This window comes from Oryctolagus cuniculus, chromosome 7 (assembly GCF_964237555.1).
Source record: "Oryctolagus cuniculus chromosome 7, mOryCun1.1, whole genome shotgun sequence".
Taxonomy (NCBI): domain Eukaryota; kingdom Metazoa; phylum Chordata; class Mammalia; order Lagomorpha; family Leporidae; genus Oryctolagus; species Oryctolagus cuniculus.
Genome location: NC_091438.1, coordinates 94,758,228 through 94,772,398, shown reverse-complemented (window position 1 = coordinate 94,772,398; position 14,171 = coordinate 94,758,228). Strand labels below are relative to the sequence as shown.

The 14,171-nt window shown below is 40.9% G+C and overlaps 1 protein-coding gene across 3 annotated transcripts in view; it reads right to left on the bottom strand.

Annotated features, from left to right (window-relative positions):
• PIGK (phosphatidylinositol glycan anchor biosynthesis class K) overlaps positions 1 to 14,171 on the bottom strand; it is a 184,559-nt gene that overhangs the window by 13,376 nt on the left and 157,012 nt on the right. Inside the window, exon 12 of one of the 3 annotated variants that reach the window (XR_011390650.1) lies at positions 2,820 to 12,341. The exons of the other annotated variants lie outside the window; for them this stretch is intronic. The gene's annotated coding sequence lies outside the window, so the exon portion shown is untranslated. Of the gene's footprint in view, positions 1 to 2,819; positions 12,342 to 14,171 lie in introns of those variants that run through there. 3 annotated transcript variants of the gene reach the window in all.

The window sequence follows — 14,171 nt, the reverse complement described above, 5'->3', positions numbered from 1 at the left end:
CTGCTGTACCGGCATCCCATAAGGGTGCCAGTTCGAGTCCCGGCTGCTCCACTTCTGATCCAGCTTTCTGTTATGGCCTGGGAAAGCAGTAGAAGATGGCCCAAGTCATTGGGCCCCTGCACCCACTTGGGAGACCCAGAGGAAGCTCCTGGCTCCTGACCTCAGATCGGCACAGCTCCAAAGCTTCCTTCTCTCTTCCTCTTTGTAACTCTGCCTTTAAATAAATAACTACATCTTAAAAAAAAAAAAAAAAAAGACCATGTGAAAGGCTCCTGAAAAACTATCAATCTGCACATTGCTTTTCACTAGAATAATCAGTCCCAAACTGAGCAAGGGTAGAACCAACGGTTTGGATTCAGGCTACTGGAACGGAGCTCTAACCATGCTCTAAAGAAATGGCCACAGATTTCTTGAGACATCCATGAGGTCAAAGTTGTTATGGCCTTACCAGGTGAATACAACCATCTGCCAGGGAAGCACTTCCCCATGGCTCTCCTCTTTCCCACCCATCTTCTCTGGCTACTTATTTTCTAAGACTCACTATTAAAGATTCTCTCATGTGAGACATTTCTTATTCTTGCCACACACAGCTGACCTCTCCTCCCATTGCACTCTACAAATATCTCATTTGACACACTAGAATAGAGCCTCCTTCTTTTGGGTTTTGCTGAGATTCATCTCTGTATCTCTAGTGCTTAAATCCAGCTACAGGTGCTTGGGAAATTATTTCACTCAACTGCCAGAGCTTTCTGTCATACTGACCAAAAGCTAGAGGCCACAAAGATGCACACAGGAGAGTGCAAGGCTGAAACAACACCTTTGGAACCTCATTCTGTAGGAGAGGGAGGAGAGGAATTGTGACCACAAGGTTCTAGGGAGGCCTCTGGAGCTTGTCTGGTGAGTTAGAAGTGGTGGTATTTTTCTCTCTCATATACTACAGAGTAATTTAACCATTTGATAAGGTTGATATGGTTAATGAGTCGCATAACCATTAGTTTGTTTTTCTTCCAAAAGGTGATTTCTTTTGGAAAGCAAAGCCTGTTGAATTTATTTAATCTTTGTTGAATGTCATTAAATATTAAAGGATCTCTTCTACACAGCGTAAGTCAACAGCATTTATTTAAAGTTTCCTGGGATTATGAGGCAGAGAGCCAAGAGCTTCCCAGTAAGTTCCCTCCTCCCTCCACAATCACAGCTTCACTGTTTGGCATTCACTGAACTCTTGCAGGGACTAGTGTGAAGTTCTAGGATTGTCTTTCTCTAGTCCTTTCTGCACCCAAAATTAGTGTCTGAAAGTAGTGGTTTTATTTAAGACGTTTCTCTGGAGAATGACCAGCTGCTGGATGTGGTCCTCATTCTGTAGCCTGGACTTCAGAACCCACAGGCTGCCTTTCCAGCTTGTCTCACCTCCCACTGCTCCCAGTGTATGCTTATGCTCCAGAGGAACAAAGGTGGCTCCAGGCTTCATGCCAGCTTCTACTCCCAAATAAAGCACTGTCTCCTCCTTTGAGTCTCCAACTGTTGACACAGCTCCCCAATCAAACTCTTTCTCCATTTCCACACAGCCTTCAAGGCTCCCTGGGGGTAAACACCAGCCTCCATCTTCTCACACACAATCCCCCATGTGTTCTTTAGAAAAATCAGCCCACTCTATGGGGGACATGCTCTATATGTAGCTCCAGGGGACAGGCCCTCACTGGCTTAAACTTGTTGGCCAGATACAATAAATGGAGATGGGAACATTTATTGTCTCTTTATTGTCCATTGATTGTCTCTCCAGAGACAATAAATAGAGATGGGAACATGATCCTATAAAGGGATACAAACTCCTCTCCTCTACCTCCCACACATTCTCACCTCACTTCATGGTCCTTTAGCGTTCAGGAGGGCTTCAGTTTTTGTTACCACAAGAAGAACCACCTTGAGAGCAAAGCCATCTGAGAGGAAACAGAACTGAGAAATGGGTCCCAGAATGTCATCATGTCCTGGATTAAACTGAGCCTGAAGACAAATCTCTACTAGAGATTCAGCTGCATAAATAAATTCTACTTTTTATTAAGGTATATGTGTGTTGGTTCTGCCACTTTTGAGAAACCTGTGTCGAACATTCAATGTCTCCACCTTCTAGAAACCCTTTTGGAGCTCTCTTCACCAGGGTCCTAGATCTTCATCCTCTATTGTATATACCACAAAGAAAGAGATTTTCATTCATATACAAGGTATTCATACTTCATAAACATTAGAGGAACAAGGGTGCAAACTATAGATCCAATCAGCAAGAGGGAGGAGTTAAGTATGTTGTTGGTACAAAAATGTGTATGGGGGTCGGTGCTGTGGTATAGTGGGCTAAGCCTCCAACTGTGGCACTGGCATCCCATATGGGTGCCAGTTCAAGCCCTGGCTGCTTCTCTTCCAATCCAGCTCTCTACTATGGCCTGGGAAAGCAGTAGAAGATGGCTCAAGTCATTGGGCCCCTGCATCCATGTGGGAGATCCAGAAGAAGCTCCTGGCTCCTGGCTTTGGACTGGCCAAGCTTTGGCTATTGAAGTTACTTGGGTAAAGAACTAGTGGATAGAAGACCTTTCTCTTTGTCTCTTCCTCTTTATGTAAGTCTACCTCTCAAATAAATAAATAAAAATATTTTTTTAAATGTGTATGATTATTAAACCACCCTGCTGACTACTTTCCTTGGCTGTGGTTCTCCATGCTATCACTGTTAGTGGGAAGCTTGGAGATGCAAGTAGAGGCAGATATAGTTAAGAACTGTAACACAATAGAGTAGAAAATTAAAAGGTGTACTACATGAAAGAAGACTCATAATTGTTCTGTAAGATTTTATTTTAGTTATGTACATGCATATGCTTATATATGCATTAGGAAACACAATGTAACATGCATTTTTAGGGTATATGAAAGCCAAATATTTTTTGAAAACCTTTGATCTAGCTCCCATTTGAGACAATTCCATAATACAGAATACAAAAGAATAGAAAATGATAGAGAGGGACTTGTTTTGTAAAATTGCCTTTTCAGTCCTATAGATATGTATATACACACATATATGTACTGAGTCAAGAGTAGGAAAAGTATTTCTTACTGTAGGTTCTAACCAAAAGGTATGAAAAATACTAATGTGCCTTTTCCTGGGGCAAGATACATTATAAAGCAGTTTGATTACTTGAGCTGCAGCCAGCAGTGTGAGGGAAAGAAAGGAGGACACACAGCAACCTCAGCATCAGGAGATACCTGGGCAATCCACATCCTTATAGGCCTACTCCTGGGTTTTCAGGCTGGTAGTAAAGGATTTATCGGCAGGCCTGCTCCTAGAGCCACAGCAAACAGGGCTGGCCAAGAAAGGGCATGTGTTGCTCTAGCCTCTTTCCATACCCAACTCTACAAGATACTGAATTAAAAACCAGGCAATCAGAGGAGACAGGAGCCTTTGGAGAATGAGGAAATAGAAGAGCTAAACATTCTTAACTGCTTGCTACTCCAATGGGACTCTGAAGAGTGCTTTGCCAAGATCCTGACCTTGGAAATCAAAGCCACAGATACAAGCTACTGGAACTTGTGGCTGTGTTAATGTTTGGAGAATAACAAAAGCTAGATGTCTTTTAAAAGCAGGTAATTTGCCTTTTAGAAAAATGTTCTCATGTTTTAAATTGTTCATCTCTTATCTTCTGTATTTATTTTTAGTTGTTTTGTTCTCTAACTGTTTAGCACTTACAGAATGTTATATTCTTTCACTAATGTGAGCTTATTTTTAATCTTCCTTTAAAATGTTTCAGCTACCTGGATTACTCTTTATTTTCAATTTAATTTTTCCTTCTATTATTTTCACTTGAAAAGAGTTTTGTTTCCAATTTGTAATTTACTTTATTCATAAGTATATCCTTTAGAGTCTTAGCTTCTCATTTTAACATCTAAATTTTTATTCCCCTTATCTCATTTTTCCCTGTTTTTATTTTTAATTTCAGAGCCAGGAAAAACTACCCGGACCAGAAGAATCAGGGCTTTTTAAAACAAAGTCAGTTGATGAGACTGGTGGGTGGTTTCAATCTATGAAGTCACTTCAGATAGTTCATGGAGGGGCAGGATTTTGGTCTGCGGGTTAAGATGTCATTTAGGATATCTAGGATCCCTATTGGAGTATCTGCGTTCTATTCCTGGCTCTAGCCCCTGAATGGAGCTGTCCAATAATGCAGACCCTGGGAGGCAGCAGGTGAAAGCTGAAGTAATTGTATCCCTGTTACCATTTGAGAGACTTAGACTGAGTATGGGGCTCCTAGCTTAAGCCACAGCCCAGCCTCATCAATTGCAGGCATTTGGGGGGTAAACCAGTACAAGGGAGTGCTCTCTTTTTCTTGAATGAAAACTAGCTAAAAATATGCATAAAATTGCTTTTTTGGGGGAATAAAAACCTTTGAAATCTATATATAGTTTCTTAAACAATGCTAATTTTCTAGGAATTTTTGAAGACATCTCGTATATGATAGTTGTGTGCATCACCAGGCCAATGCCACGGGCCAGAACCATGTCAGAGGTGGTGCCCCATTCATCTTGCAACCTTCAGTTGATATCCCCAGGGAGGCCTTCTGAATGAGATGGCAAAGAATGGGCTCTGACTCTTTTGGGGTAGGGGTACAGGGTGGGCTTCTTCTTTTTAAAGAAGAATAATCTGAACAATAAAAATTATTGTGAGGGGTCAGCCCTGTGCTGTAGTAAGTTATGCCTCCCTCTGCAGTACTACAGGCATCCTATATGGGCACTGGTTCTCCCAACTGTTCCACTTCCCATCCAGCTCCCTGAAGATTGCCTGGGAAAGCAGTGGAAGATGGCCCAAGTGCTTGGGCCCCTGCACCCACTTGGGAGACCCAGAGGAAGCTCCTGTATCCTGGCCTCCAATTGGCCCAGCTCTGGCTATTGAAGCAATTTCAGGAGTGAACCAGCAGATAGAAGACCTCTCTCTCTCTCTCTGTGTCTCTTCCTCTCTCTGTTTCTCCCTATCTCGGTCTCTAACTCTACCTCTCAAATAAATAAACAAACCTTTAAAAAATGAATGTGAACAAGGATGTCACCTCTTACTGCCATCTGGTTTCTGTAAGAAGCTGTATCTGTCAAAGTCCAATCAGGAGACATGCATCACACGGTGATTTAAGCAAGACATTAGAGGGATGGAGGATTTACCAGCAAGAGATAAAAAGAACTCAAAGCAGAGAGGAGAGGCATGCGTCATGGCACAGCTGGTTAACCCCTTATCTACAACACCAGCATCGCATATGGGTACTGATTTGAGTTCCAGCTGCTCCACTTCTAATCCAATCTACTAATGTACCTGGGAAGGCAGCAGAAGATGGCTCAAGTGCTTGGACCACTGCACCAACTTTGGAGACTTAGACAGAGTTCCAGGCTCTTGGCATTGCCTGGCCCAGCCCCAGGCTATTGCGGCCATTTGGGGAGTAAACCAGCAAATGAAAGAAATCTCTCTCTTTAGCTTTCCCTCTCTATGTCTCTCTCTCTGTAGCTCAGCCTTTCAGATAAAATAAGTAAATCTTTCAAAAACTGAGAGGTGGCAACCCCTATGACTGAGAAAAAACACAAGGGAGAGACCTTCTCACTCCATGGGCTGAGGTCCAGACATCTTTGGAGAAGGCATAGTGAAGTTCACTGGATGGCAGATACGTTCAGTGGGATTTGGTAGAAAGCTTATTTCAAGGAGGAGCCATGTCTCAAAAACTTACTGAAAAGTCACCTGGAGGGGAGTGGGGAATACTGGTCAGGGGGAAGTGTCCAGCCAGTAGCACTCCATGATGTAGATGGCCAAGGAGGGGTGCAGTTGCCCACCAACTGCATTTCACTGCAAAGCTGCTGAGGCTAGATTGCCCAAGGCAGCCATTCATAAGGAGATGCCTTGCTGGTAGCCCTTCCTTATGAAGCTGCCTACAGGAGGATGGGCTGTGCTACCAGGTGTTGGGCACTGCAAGAACCACACTCTCATGCACACATGTATGTGCACATACACACACACACTGCAAGAGGAGGATACCAGGAACAGGAAGAGAAGATTCATCTACCAGCAACCCTCCTCCAGCATGCTCTAGTGACAAAGCTAACATCAGGTTCACTCTGAAGATATCCTTAAAGGGTTCAATTCCATTCCCATAGAACAGCAAGGAGTGATGTGGAGCTGAAAGATAAGGAATCAGTAACTGGAACAGTGGATTCCTTTGGCTACTCTATCACCGTTCTTCATACAGTTGAATTCTATACAATGAAAGAATGCTGTATATCGACCCAACAAAATATCCCTATTCTTTAATGAAGAAACCAAAATAAGGAAGTGCATTTACCCAACATTCACTGAATCTGCTGTTCCACTGAATATTGTCTTTAGATCATATCAGGGGCCAGCATTGTGGTACAGTGAGATGAGCTACTGCCTAGGATGCCGGCATCTCCTATGAGTGCTGGTTTAAGTCCTGGCAGCTTCATTTCTGATCCAGCTCTCTGCTAATGCACATGGGAAAGCATTAGAAGATAGCCCAAGCACTTGGGCTCCTGCAACCCATGTAAGAGACCCAGAGGAAGCTCCTGGCTCCTGGCTTTAGCTTGCCCCAGCCCTGGCTATTGTGGCCACCTAGGGAATAAACCAAGAGATGGAAGATCTTTCTGTCCCTCTCTGTCTCTAACTCTCTCCTTATAACTCTATCTTTCAAATAAATAAAATAATTTTTTAAAAAAGACTCTGTCAGATAGAAAGTAGAAAATATACCCATTATAGAGTGAACATATGGCTACAAAGCAATTTTTAAAAATTTTGTCATGTAACTATATTGAAATCCTCCAGAGAAAACTTACATAAACTTCTAATACTGGACATATAAGAAACAACTTAGAAAAAAACCTTTCCAAATGGGCCATCAAAGAAGGAGGTACCTTGCTATGAAGGGAGGAGAGAACTTCCACTTTGACTGTGGCCTTGTCTCTTGAGTTGGTGAACTCAAGAGGCTTCCATAGCCTTGGCAGCTCATGACAAGAGCCTCGGTGATTACTGACGTCATAAATAACAGTGTCAATTGTTAAATCAACAAAAGGAGTCACTGTGCACTTACTCCCCATGTAGGATTTCTATCCTTAAAGTGTTGTACTATGAAAATCAACGGTAAAACTATTACTAAAACAGTACTCTATACATTGTGTGTTTGGGTGCAAACTGTTGAAATCTTTACTTAATAAATACTAAGTAGATCTTCTGTAAATAAAGAAAATTAAAAATGAATCTTGATGAAGAATGGGATGGGAGAGTGAGTGGGAGATGGGATGGTTGCGGGTGGGAGGGAGGTTATGGGGGAAAAAGCCGCTATAATCCAAAAGTTGTACTTTCGAAATTTATATTTATTAAATAAAAGCTTAAAAAAAAGAAAAACCTTTTCATTGTGGCAGAGCAGGTTAAGCCATTATATGCAATACCAGCATCCCATAAAAGCACTGGTTCAAGTCCCAGCTGATCTGCTTTCTGTCCAGCTCCCTGCCAATGTGCCTGGGAAAAGCAGCAGAAGATGGCCAAGTACTTGGGCCACTGTCACCTACCTGGGAGACCTGGATGGAGTTCTAGGCTCTAGACTCCTGGCTTTTGTGTGGCCCAGTCCTGACCATTGTGGCCATTTGGGGAGTGCACTAGTGGATGGGAGATCTCTCTCTTTGTCTCTCCCTCTCTCTTTGGAACCCTGACTTTCAAATAGATATATATTTTAACAAAAGGAAAATAAACTTTCCAAATGTGTTTTTTAACAACAAGAAGAGAATACACATATAAATCAAGAGACCAAGAAAATATCATGACAGGATCAAAGATGGCTGAAGAGTGAGAAACTGCACTCATCTCAGCCACAGAGAAATTCCAGAAAAACATAGCGAGGATTGTGTTCAGAGGGAACTGAGAGAAATTTCCAGCAAAGAAGTGGTCTCTATAAGACAGCAAAGAGAGAGGACAGACATAGCATTGCCACCAGCTGCCACAGCACCTACTCCACCAGCTTTCAGACAGGGAACAGCATCATGTTGGGAAGAGGTAAGAAGGTGCTGTGGCTCCCACCACTGGCAGTCCTGTGTCAGAATTCCATGGTCCCCACTAACTTCAAGTCTAGCCTAGGGAACTGGTTGGTGTCTAAGCTCTACATAGGAAAGCCAAATGTTCCCTCCCTGCTAAAGTGCCAGCCTCAATTCACTATGGTAGATTCACCACTGAACTCTGTTCTAGTGGACAGCGAGCAGTTCTGCTGCTACCAAAAGCCACTAGTGCCAGAACAGGGTGCTTTTCAGAGCACCCTGTGGCCTGTGACTGTGAGAATTCTAGGGATAAGACCCTGGGCTTGAGCTCACTCCCTATGTGTTATTCAGGGGGTTTCCTCTTGGTTTCTTGGCATTAGCACCAGGAGCAGCTTAGATAAAATTCAAGAGGATGAGACTGGAGGAAGTTACCTCTGCACCTCCTAGATTACAGTGCTGGGAACCCAAGGCACAAACACCAGCCAGCATCACCCTTGCATGTCATGTGGGAACTGGGAGACATTTCCATCAGTGCCTTACAGAGCTGGTATTGCTGATGTTGGTATTACAATCTCTGGAGTAACTCATACTCACTTGAGGTATCTGGAGAGCTCTATCTGAGATGCTATTTCAGGCAAGTAACTACCACCATTCCCAACACAACTGACTGTAATCCTGGGAGACGTAGGTAATGACCCCACAGCATTCCACAGGACCAGGACTGTTAGAATTATTATTAATTTCCTCAGATGCATCAACATTTACCCTGTGAGACCCAGGGAAAAATCTGCTGCATTTCACCTGTCCAGACTCATACTTGCCAGTGCACAATCTCCAGGATAACTTGCAGTTACCATGTAGATCCACAGCAGGGTCCCCATTCCACATTGCTAAGTTCTGGAAGTAAGGGCTTTTGGTGCTATAAAACCCAGCACCTGTCTCTCAGCAGAACCTAGAGAAGGTCCTATCTACTTCACACAGTTCTAGAGCCATGGATATTGGTGCAAAAAGCCCCACATCACTCAGGTCTGCCCAGTGGGACAAGGGACACAATGTTGGTGTCTCTCAGCATCAAAAACAAGGCTCAGGTTATTATAAATTTGAGTGTGACCGATACCGAACTTTCTGAAGACTGAAGATATACACCTTAAGAAGTCCGCCTCTACTTCAAAGATGTATTTAGACCTCCATGCACTGCTGCAGAATAGACAACTCTGTTACTTATAGACACTGCTGACATTGGTTAAAGCAAAACAAATCACTCAGAGGTTACACTTCTAGGCTCACCTAGAACCAAAGCCAAAGCAACAACAAACCAAGTGATACCCTGCATCCCACATTAAAAAAATAAAAAAACTTTCCTAACAAAACGTACTCCATAAAGAAGGGACTATTACACCAGAAGCAGAGATGTCAACATGGGAACATAGGAAACATGGACAAGCAAAAAAGCATAACATCTCCAAAAGAACACAACAGTCCTCTACAGATAGATCCTAATCTGAAGGAAATTTATATAATGTCTGAAATAGAATTCAAAGATAACAATCTTAAGGAAACTCAATGAATTGCAAGTAAATACAGATAGCTTAAAGAAATGAGAAAAACAATAGGTGACATGAATGAGAAATTCATTAATGAGGTAGAGTTCATTAAAAAGAACCAAACAGAAACTTTGAAGCTGAAAACCTCAATCAATAAAATAAAAAATGCAGTTGAGCACTTCAGCAACAGAATAGACCAACCAGAGGAATGATTTACTGATCTGGAGGGCAAGAGTTTTGAAATAATCCAGACAAAAATAAAGATAAAAGAATTAAAAAGAATGAAGAAAGGCTATGCAAAATATTGGGTACCATTAAACAACCAAATATTTTTATTATGTGGATTCCCAAAAGAGAATAGAAGGAAAAAGGCATTGAGAACCTATTAAATGAAATAGTAGTTGAAAACCTCCCAAGTCTTGAAAGATATATGAACATCCAGATATAGAAGTTTAAAAGGACTACAAGCAGATTCAACCAATAAAAAGATCTTCTCCAAGGCATATGTAGTAAATTACCAAAAGTTAAGGACATGGGGGGAATTCTAAAGACAGTAAGAGAAAGTGCCAGCCGGCACCATGGCTCAATAGGCCAATCCTCCGCCTGCGGCACAAGCACACGGGGTTCTAGTCCCGGTCAGGGCTCTGGATTCTGTCCCGGTTGCTCCTCTTCCAGGCCAGCTCTCTGCTGTGGCCCGGGAGTGCAGTGGAGGATGGCCCAAGTGCTTGGGCTCTGCACCCTATGGGAAACCAGGAGAGGCATCTGGCTCCTGCCTTCGGATCGTGGTGCACAGGCTGCAGCACGCCGGTCACAGCGGCCATTGTGGGTGAACCAATGGCAAAAAGGAGGACCTTTCTCTCTGTCTCTCTCTCTCACTGTCCACTCTGCCTGTCTAAAAAATAAAAAAAAGAAAAAAAAAAGAGAAAGTGTCATATTACATATAAAGGAAAACCAATTAGACTAACAGCAAATTTCTCATCAGAAACTCCAAAATAATAATGGGATGATATATTCAAGTGTCTTAAAAGAAAAAAAAAACTACCAAGAAGACTACTATATCCAGTGAAGACATCCTTTAGAAGTGAGGAAGAAATAATATATTTTCCAGATAAGCAAAAACAGGAATTCATCATCCCCAAATCAGCCTTAAAAGAAATTCTAAAGAGAGTCTTACAGAGGAAGTAAACATCATGAAAACATGTGACACTATAACATTCTTTTTCAATATAATATTGGAAGTACTAATAAGAGAAATTAGGTAAGAAAAGGAAATAAAGGGCATTGATATTGGAAAGAGAAAGTCAACATGCTTGCAGATGACAAGCTGTTGTATATGAAAATATCTAAACAGTTCTCCAAAAAGCTGTTAGAACTGATAAACCAATTCAGTAAAGTTGTAGATTACAAAATAAACATACAAAAATACCAAAAATACAGTAGTTTTCTTATACACCAATAATGAATTTGCCAAAATATATATCAGAAAAAAAATTCCATTCAAAAAAGCCATTCAAATGTTTAGAAACAAATTTAACCAAAGAAGGGAAAGATCTCTACAAGAAAGATTATAAACATTGATGAAAGAAATCATCAAGGACACAGAAAATGAAAATATATTCCTTTCTCATGGATTGTAAGAATTAAAATGTCTATACTCTTAAAGCATCTGCAGATTCAATGTAATCCTTATCAAAATACCAATATATTCATTACAGAACTAGAAGAAAATAATCCTAAAATTCAAGGTATCACAATACCTCCTTTCTAAGCATACTCAAAAGCTTTCATAATTAAAACAATATGGAAGTGCATAAAAATATACATATAGATCAATAGGAAGTATAGAGAGCCCAGAAATTAATTCATGTACATACAGTCAACTAATGTTTGACAAAAATACCCAGAAATACATTGAAGAAAGGTCTCTTCAATAAATGTTACTGCCCCTGGAGATATATAGAAGAATGAAATTGGATCCCTACCTCTCACCATTCACATTAATCAGTTCAAAATGGATCAAAGAATTAATTTTAAGGCCTCAGACTATGAACTTGATAGAAGAAAAAGTAGGGAAACACTTCAGACATTGGTGTAGATGATGACTTCTTGGATAAGGCCCCACAGCAAAACTAAACAAATGGGATTATATCAAACTCAGAAGTTTCTGTATAGCAAAGGATACAAATATAGTGAAGGGACATCTGACAGAATGAGAGAAAATTTTTGAAAACTACTTATTTGATAGAAGATTATTATCCAAAATGTATCAACAACTCAAAAAACTCCACAACAACAACAACAACAAAAACCAACCAGTTCAGTTAAGAAAAAGACAAAGGACCTGAATAGTTTTTCTATAAAAGAAATACAACTGGTCAACAAATATATTAAATAATATATGTTATTAAATATATTTTAAAATGCTCAATATGAGAAATTCAAATCAAAATCAAAATGAGAAATCTTACCCCTGTCTGAATGGCTATTATCCAAAAGACAGAAAATAACAAATGTTGGTGAGGATGTGAAGGAAGGGGAACTCTTATACACTGTGGGAATGAAAATTAGTAAAGCCACTATGGAAAACAGTATGGAGATTTCTTTAAAAACTAGAAATAGACTTGCCATATGATTCAGCAATCCCACTACTGGGATATACTCACTGTACCAAAGATATCTGTCCCATCATGTTTATAGCAGCACTGTCAATAATAGCCAATATGTAGAATCAACCAAGGTATCCACCATCTGGTAAATGGATAAAGAAAACATTATATATATATATATATATATATACACACACACACACACACACACATAATGGAACATTGTTCAGCTATAAAAAAGAATGAAATTCTATCTTTTGTAGCAAAATAGTTGGAACTGGAGGCTATCATGTTGAGAGAAATAAACCAGACACAGAAAGACAAATTCTGCATGCTGTCCCTTACATGTGGAAGCTGAAATTAAAAAAAAAAAAAAAAAAAAGGCCATCATTGTAGCCCAACAGGTTAATCCATTGCTTGTGATGCCAGCATCCCATATCAGAGTGCTGGTTAAATCCTGGCTGCTCTACTTCCAATCCAGCTTCCTGCTAATGAGCCTGGGAAAGCATTGGAAGATGGCCCAAGGACTTGGGCTGCCTCCTCCCATATTGGAGAAAAGGTTGGAGTTCCAGGCTCCTGTTTTCAGCCTGGCGATTGAGGTCATTTAGGGAGTAAACCATTGGATGGGAGCTCACTCTCTTGCTCTTTCTATGTAACTGCCTTTCAAATAAATAAATAATTATTTAAACAGACTGTATCACAGGATTAAGCACCACAATTTGTATAAAAATAAAAATGGAAAAAAGAAAGTAGCATACACATAACACATATTATAGGCAAAGATAATATGCTAAGTGACTTTTGTCCTTTAGCAGTTGTCTGTAGGACTATAGTTGATGCCTCTGAAGTATATTTCTCTTGCCTTCCACCAGAAATTCAGTTGGTTACTTCTTTATCTGGTAGAGAGACCCAATTGTCCTGCTGTTTTTGTTTGCTTAGATTTGTTAGTTTTCCATTAACTTTTACTATTGGCCATTGAACTACTAGAGGGTGCTTCAGAGAATCCCAGGGATTCTACAAAACCCCCCTCATCCCCAGTGTGTAGCAGCAACTTAATTTCTCTTTGGTAATTGGAATCAATCACTCCAGCCAGTAGAGTAACACCTTATTTGCAGCCTGTTGGTTTAGCGATATAAACGGCCTGTAAAGATCAGATGGCAATCTTTCCTTCAAATGCAGTGGAATCAAATTCCATTTGATTTTGCCTTTGATGAATGCATTCCTCCGTTGGAGGCTAAGACTTCCAAACTAGCAAAGCTCTAAGTCCCCAGATAGAATAAGCAAACACCCATGATGTAATAGGGTCAGAACCCCTACATTTGCTTCCTTGTTCCCAGATCTATGCATCTGGCTATGGGGAAAACCATACCATGCAGTGACTATCTGCACCCTGCAAAACAGAACCCTCTCCTTTCAGAGTCTCAACAGGTGACATAATTGAGTCTTCAGTAAGGCATTCCATCTTCAATTAGGTCAGCTACTTCTAGGTTATGGAATATATGATAAGTTCAGTTAATTCCTTGAGTCTAGGCTCATTGCTGCACTTCCCATGCAATGAAATGAATTCTTTGATCAGACTCGGTACTGAGAAGAATGCCATGATGGTGAGCAAGGTATCTGTGAGTCCACACATAATGTAGATAATTCAAATCCACACCCAGAATATGTCTATGCCAGTGAGGATGTGTTTCTACCTACCCTTCTGAACAAAGCGAACAATGTCATAAACCTAACACTAGTTGAGTGATTGACTCCTACAAAATGGAGGCACCGTATAGTTGGTGGGTGGGTTTCAGTGTTATCTGCAGTTGGCAGCTTGGGTACTCAGTAATAGCATTAGCCAGGTCAAGTATTGGTGAGGGGAAGTCCAAGTTGCCCAGTCCAAACATATTTCCTATCCTTGCACCATAACCACTTTTCAGGAGTCCACTGAGCAATCACCAGGATGGCTGGGAAAAGAAGCTGACATCTA